This window comes from Neopsephotus bourkii, unplaced genomic scaffold, assembly GCF_033783945.1.
Source record: "Neopsephotus bourkii isolate Nb327-2 ecotype Australia unplaced genomic scaffold, CSIRO-AGI_Nbou_v1 NB_95, whole genome shotgun sequence".
NCBI lineage: Eukaryota > Metazoa > Chordata > Aves > Psittaciformes > Psittacidae > Neopsephotus > Neopsephotus bourkii.
Window position 1 is genome coordinate 1700368 of NW_026900612.1, and position 6000 is coordinate 1706367.

Consider the following 6000-nt stretch of genomic DNA (forward strand, 5'->3'; position numbering starts at 1 on the left):
GATGAACATAAATTATGTTCGTCTCACACACTTTTAGCAAGGGCCCATTAAGATAAGACTTACTGAAGCACCAAGAGCTTGTTATTTTTTAAATAAAGAACAGTTTGGATCTAAATACACTTTCTCTAGAAGTCGGGAGCATTTCAGGCTATGCAAGTAGTTTTAGCAGTGGCTACACCTAAACAGAACTCCAGCTGCACTTGAAAGCCATGGCATTTCACTAGCAATCATACATGTTATACATAAGTATATACACATACATATATACATTTGTAGGTTTCTAGTTCCAAGAAGCCCAAGATATCTAGGAGGTGGTTAAAAATACTGAAATTAATCTCTTCCCAACAAGCTTACTCCACCTTTCCTAGGATCAAGCACATCAGTGAATAAGAGGGAAATTTGCTCCCTAGAAGGCTAGCTTTCTGAGATCCATTACTTAAAAACTTGCCTCCTTCTGGCTCATAGATAACATAGGCAGTCAGTACTAGACAGATACAAGAATTCCCAGGGCACTTTGGCAGCCGCAGACTCATACCCCCTGTCTGAAAAGCACTATTGGTCATAGTCCTACATTTCTAAAGTATAAAAATAATGGAGAGTTATTTGCTCAGGAAATCCACAAGTAGATCTAAGCTAACCTAGACCTCTGCATTCAATAAAGACCAAACATAGCAGCAGGCAGCTTACTGCAGGATAATGGCACAAGTTCATGCTTCAAAGAAGATTAATCAGAGCTTAAAGTACTTAGCTTTAGGATGAGGCTGGATTAGACAGTGTATGAACACCAGTGACCTGGTATCTTCTTAAGCAGAGTTTGACACCTTGTTATAGGAGTTCCACTTAATGCAAAAGCAATACAAGTTTTAGCAGATAGCTGGCTGCAGAGCAGTGTTACTGAAGCTGCAGTGGGCTATACATGTTATTCTCCCATCCAGCTATTTTTATAGTCAGTATGCTCTACTGCCTTAGCCAAGCAATAAACGTAAGCTGGAACGTGCTGCTCTGACCAAGCACCTCCTCTGTAGTAAGCTTAAGCTTTTTTGTTACTAGCTTGAAGCTGTAGGATAACTCTGTATTTCATGCCACAGGAGTTCCTTGTCCCCAGATTTCACCTGGCATTCTCCAAGCTGAAGCCCTGGAGATCAGCTGCCAAGCGCTAGCCAGGTTCTCAGTGGAAAACTAATCCTTGCTTCAAATAGGAAGCATACACAAAGACAATGCCAGCTACTTCCCCTGCACTTAATAACAACAAATCCCAAGAGATGCAGTTCCCTTAGCTGCAAAGGCAGCACAACTGCAGACAACCAAAGAGCTTCATCTTTAGCATAGGGGAGGGAATTTGCCTTTAACACCTAGTAGGCTGGAAAGAAGCACAAAGGGCTACTAGGCTAAAATAGGAGACAAAACTGGGCACCTGCAGGAGCTGCCCATCAGAATAAGAACCACCTACTACTGGGGCAAGCGACCAAACTGGGGCACAATAAATATACGTTGGTCACCAGTTGAAGCAGTCTTGCAGACTCAGCTGGATCTTTCAGAGTCAGGCTGCTTCCTTGCTCCATACAATTAGCACTAGCGACAGCTATTAAACCTTTAACCCCTCTCTGAGACCTGTTTGAAGAGTCAGCTCTTGGAAGGTCTGACAGAATCCAGCTCAGAAGGAACCCCGGCCTGTTATGGTCACTCCAACAGGGCAGGCTTGAAGGGGATGAGCACAGACCAGACCAGGCTTCTCTCATTCAATAGCTGTTCCTTACACAGACCAGCATCTTGTGGACACATGCTGCAATGAATGAAACTCTCCCCTCTCGTCCCATTGTACCCAGCTGCTCCCTAGAATGCCTTTTAGAGTTTTGCCCAGCCAGTTTAGTTGGGGATAATGCCCCAAGAAAACCATTTGCTGTTATTTTCTGCCTTGGGCAAGTTCTGGCTGTGTTCTCAGAGAGAGTCAAGTTTTTAACTCACTTTAATTAATAATCATGTTCTAACAATCCCTCTCTCACACAGAAAGTACACTTGTAGTCTGTAGCTGAGGTGGCTGCATGCAACATATAGCAGAGAGCACACAAGATTAACAGGTCAGCTTCAGACAAATCACTGACTAGCCTTTGCAGAACAGAGCTTTTCACACCTCTCAAGTACAAGCTTGATTACACCAGCTTCGACTAGCTGAACAGTCCTGGATGTGCTCAGCTCCACAATTCATCTACCTGTTCAGGGAAATGGACAAAAACAGTGCAAATCTTTCAATGCAAAGATTTTAGCCAAAACATACAAGTCACGCAACTGCCAGCAATCAAATGCTGTTACCAGAGTGCTAATGTATGCTACCCAAGCCTTATTACTTGTGCTGAATACAAAAGCCAGCAGACAATACACTGCAGAGCTCCAACTCCTACTTTTGTACACAAGCTCAGAAAGAAGCTTTCATTCCGTCTTTGCCCTGTTCGAACAAGTGAATTGTAAAAGCTGATGCTCTTACCACACTTCCTGCAGACAAACAGACCTCAACCAGTTAAGCCATCCTTAACAACTCGCAGTGAAACCCCAACAGTGACATGACTCAGGCTATGTTGGTGGGTGGTGTCAAGTAGGATGTGCAAACCTAGACACATCTTCCTCTACTTTGAAGATAGTCCCTTACAAGCAAACAAATGAGATGTTAATACTCTGTAAGAACACCTTCCTACTAGTCCTAGGGAGCCACCTTAATACATAATAGATCACCAAAAGACATGACATGTTTTAGACATTATTCCTCCAACCACTAAGCAGTCACCTGCTTTGTTCAGAGCAGCACACACCGTCTGCGGAAATCCCTACTCAGATTTGGAAGTAAAAGCCACAAGCTGGCCCATGCCAGATCCCCTGCAGCAAAAGTCAGAGGTTTACCAGATTCCTGAAGGATTAAAAAGATTGGGAGGAGGGGCATCCAAGAATGAGGCCAAGGGGTGCAGCAGGTTCCAGAGACCAGGAGGATGGAAGCATTGCTCTCCAGACAGACTGGAAGCATTCAGCTTCCAATCAACAAGAACCACTTGAAAATTTCAGTGTCTCATCACAGACAACAACAACCTGCAGTAGATCTGGAGGATCATGAGTCTCTTCAGGTTAAGGTTGAAAATTAAGTACACCTTGCCAGGCGTTTTTACCTTTGGTTCAAACTGCTTTTTGCCAGAGAACAGAATTAGGGATGGCTGGAGGCTTGATTACAGTCAGCACACCTGCTTGCGAGGCATCTTCCTGTCCTCCTCAATCATATTTACAGATGAGCTTAACAACCCAGCAGTGCAACCCTACAGCCACCCCACCAGTGTGAACAACCAGCCGGGGATGTCTCCAGCTCAGGCCTGCAGCAGGACAGAAGCACAGCCGTGGTCCCCTACACGCCATCCCGGGAGGAGGAAACCGTCCCCGGGGTTTCTCCGACAGAACACACCGAGACCCCAGCCCCGCAGGATGACACCCTCCGCCCCTCATTCCCCCGGGACCCGCTCGTCGGGAACAAAGAGCCTCGCCGAGGATGCTCTGCCCCTCGGGCAGCCGAGCATCGTCACCCACCAAACAGTAAATCAGAACGGACAAACGCGGGGACGATCCAGTTTGCGGGTGCCGTCCCCCCACTTCAGCCGAAGCCCCCCGGCCTCACCTGTCTCCCGCCGCCGCCTCCCCAGCGCCGCGCTCGCCCCCCGCGCCCGCTCGGGCGGGGCGGAGCGAGCCGGCCCCGGGGCGGTGCCGGGACCGGAGCAGCATCGGCTCCGCCTGCCGGCAGTGGGCTCCATAGCGGCCGTGTCACCGCGGGGAGTGGGGATGTGTTTCCCGTTAGCTCCCGTCTCCACAAGGAAGTTTTAGCACCCAGGTGTTCCCTCCTCCACAGCTGGGATCAGAGTCCAAACCAACAGGCTCCCTCGCTTTGCTCGCAGGAAGATGAAGAAGCGAGGCCTACACTACTCTTGGCAGTTTTTCATCTTACTACCGTTTCTCCTCCGGTCACCTTCCCCCAGTACTCTCTAAAAACAAGGAGGACTTCTGAAGTAATATCCCACACAAGTCTTACCAGAACTTATTTCAGTTTCTCTGTTCTTTTGGCTTGCTTTAAACACCTACTTGGCCAAGGAGAAAGAAATCTCAAAGATACTTAACACTTGTTTCCCCCGCACACACCTGGTTTTTTCCCCACCAGGCATCCCACAGCTAGCCCAACACGAGTAGTAAACCTTTACACCATCAGGTCCTGACATACTTACCAACTCACTTCATCAAATACCAGCACAGAAGCTCATAATTTGGTGCCAAGACCAAAAGAAGAGCCTAGGTTACCTTCCTTTTGCCTCCCATCTCAGCTTGGTAACAGGAGCACTAACAAAGCCTCAGTCCCACACACAGGATTTTCTACATTGTCTGAGGCAATGACTTGTTCAGACTGGTGCTGCAGCAGGTGCAAAGCATTCATGGTGAGCAGGGACAGGTGAGAAAAGACTGAAAATGAGGAAGTGGCTGGGGTGGAGAGAGTTGGGGAGGACAGTCCAGTCCAGTCCAGTCCAGTCCAGTCAAGTCAAGTCAAAAATCTTGATTTTGCTATGAGTGTGCTTTGCTACATGAAGTAAATCAGTGAATCCTTCTGTGCTTCCAGTTATAACAGCAATCTATAAAACTAAGCTCCTTTTTTTATTTCCCCGGACAAAGTGAGGTTTAACCTGCAGGTAGATATCAAACACCCAGCTCTTTCAATAAACAGTATACCTGATTGAAGAAAACTGAGATACTCCTTATTAATAAATTGTTCATTATATTTTTCTTTTTGCTATGCTACTGGAAATAACATTTACCTTAGTGGTTTGTCCTCTTTGCTGGACTCATTCCAATGTTTTACCTCTCTAATTTTAGAGAAATAGAGTGTTTTCTAGTGGATTTCAACCAAACTGGAACCAACCCAATTCATTTTGGTAGCATTCTGCATCCAATATTAAAACTTTTAAAAGACAGGTTTGTTGTACGTCAGAGCAATTTCTTTCAGAGAAATATTGCTAACCTCCGCATAAGTTGAAAATAAAGTCCAAAAATGCTTGTATTGGCAATAAAGACTGTCACTGACAAGAAGACATTAGAAAAAAATTCAGAATTAAGCTTGGTGGAGCAAGCAGTTAGGCAAAATGATGGGAATAGTCACTTCTAGCTTTGCACTAATGAATTGTAAAATCTGGGAAATTATTAATGAATCAATGTTTCTAGCAGTGTAGCATCTTTCTAAAAGACAAACTCCCAGATTAGGGACCCAAAACTCTTCACAAATTCATCTTCTGTTCATCATTTTGGCTGGGGGCTTTGACTGAGAGGATGGCTCAGCCATGGAGGAGGCACCACCTCTGAAGTTGACAGTGTAGCCAGGTTTTACAGCAAACCCAGATCAATGAAGGCTTATTTTCCAGTGCAGCACTGCATGCTGTGCTGAGTCAGGGACTGATTCTCAGACTGCTCAGTCATCCGTATGTGGGGAGAAAGACAGGACAACAGAGACCCCACACAGCAGAAGTCAGAGCTGTAGGCAATCCGTTCGCCAGGCTCAAGGCAGAAACTTGGCTTCCATAACTACAAAATTTGCCCCTAACAGCTGAGCTGGGATTCAGAATGAGGGATTGTGTTTTCAACCCTTTTTTAATCTCGCCTTTAAAATTATCAGGAAAGTTATTTAAAGTGTAAAGCACATGTAACGGATGTTCTTGTCTTCTCTAAGGCATGCACAGCACTTGTCAGATTGGAGCGGTTTTCAATTCCCCCTTGGCATTGACTCTCTGAACCCAGATTTGCACAGTATACTCTCAAGGTTAAATATTCGTTGATAATCACTGTAACTAAAGTAGCTGGTTATCTGTGTTCCCCCCCCCAACCCCCCCATTTGAAAGTGCAGATTCCCTGTACGCTGCAAGTTTTTTCTACCCTGCATAACCTGCCAAAATCAAGGGCATCTACGTTATCAACACAAAGACTGAAAGAAGGAGG

The 6000-nt window shown here is 45.8% G+C and overlaps 1 protein-coding gene across 4 annotated transcripts in view; it reads right to left on the reverse strand.

The window, feature by feature from the left end:
- The window catches only part of ARMH4 (armadillo like helical domain containing 4), a 65919-nt gene extending 61555 nt beyond the window's left edge, over positions 1 to 4364 (reverse strand). For 3 of the 4 annotated variants that reach the window (XM_061356241.1, XM_061356233.1, XM_061356217.1), the window contains exon 1: positions 4248 to 4364. The gene's annotated coding sequence lies outside the window, so the exon portion shown is untranslated. Of the gene's footprint in view, positions 1 to 3649; positions 3675 to 4247 lie in introns of those variants that run through there. The other variant, XM_061356225.1, reaches the window with a different exon arrangement.
- Between the last annotated feature and the right edge of the window lie 1636 nt (positions 4365 to 6000).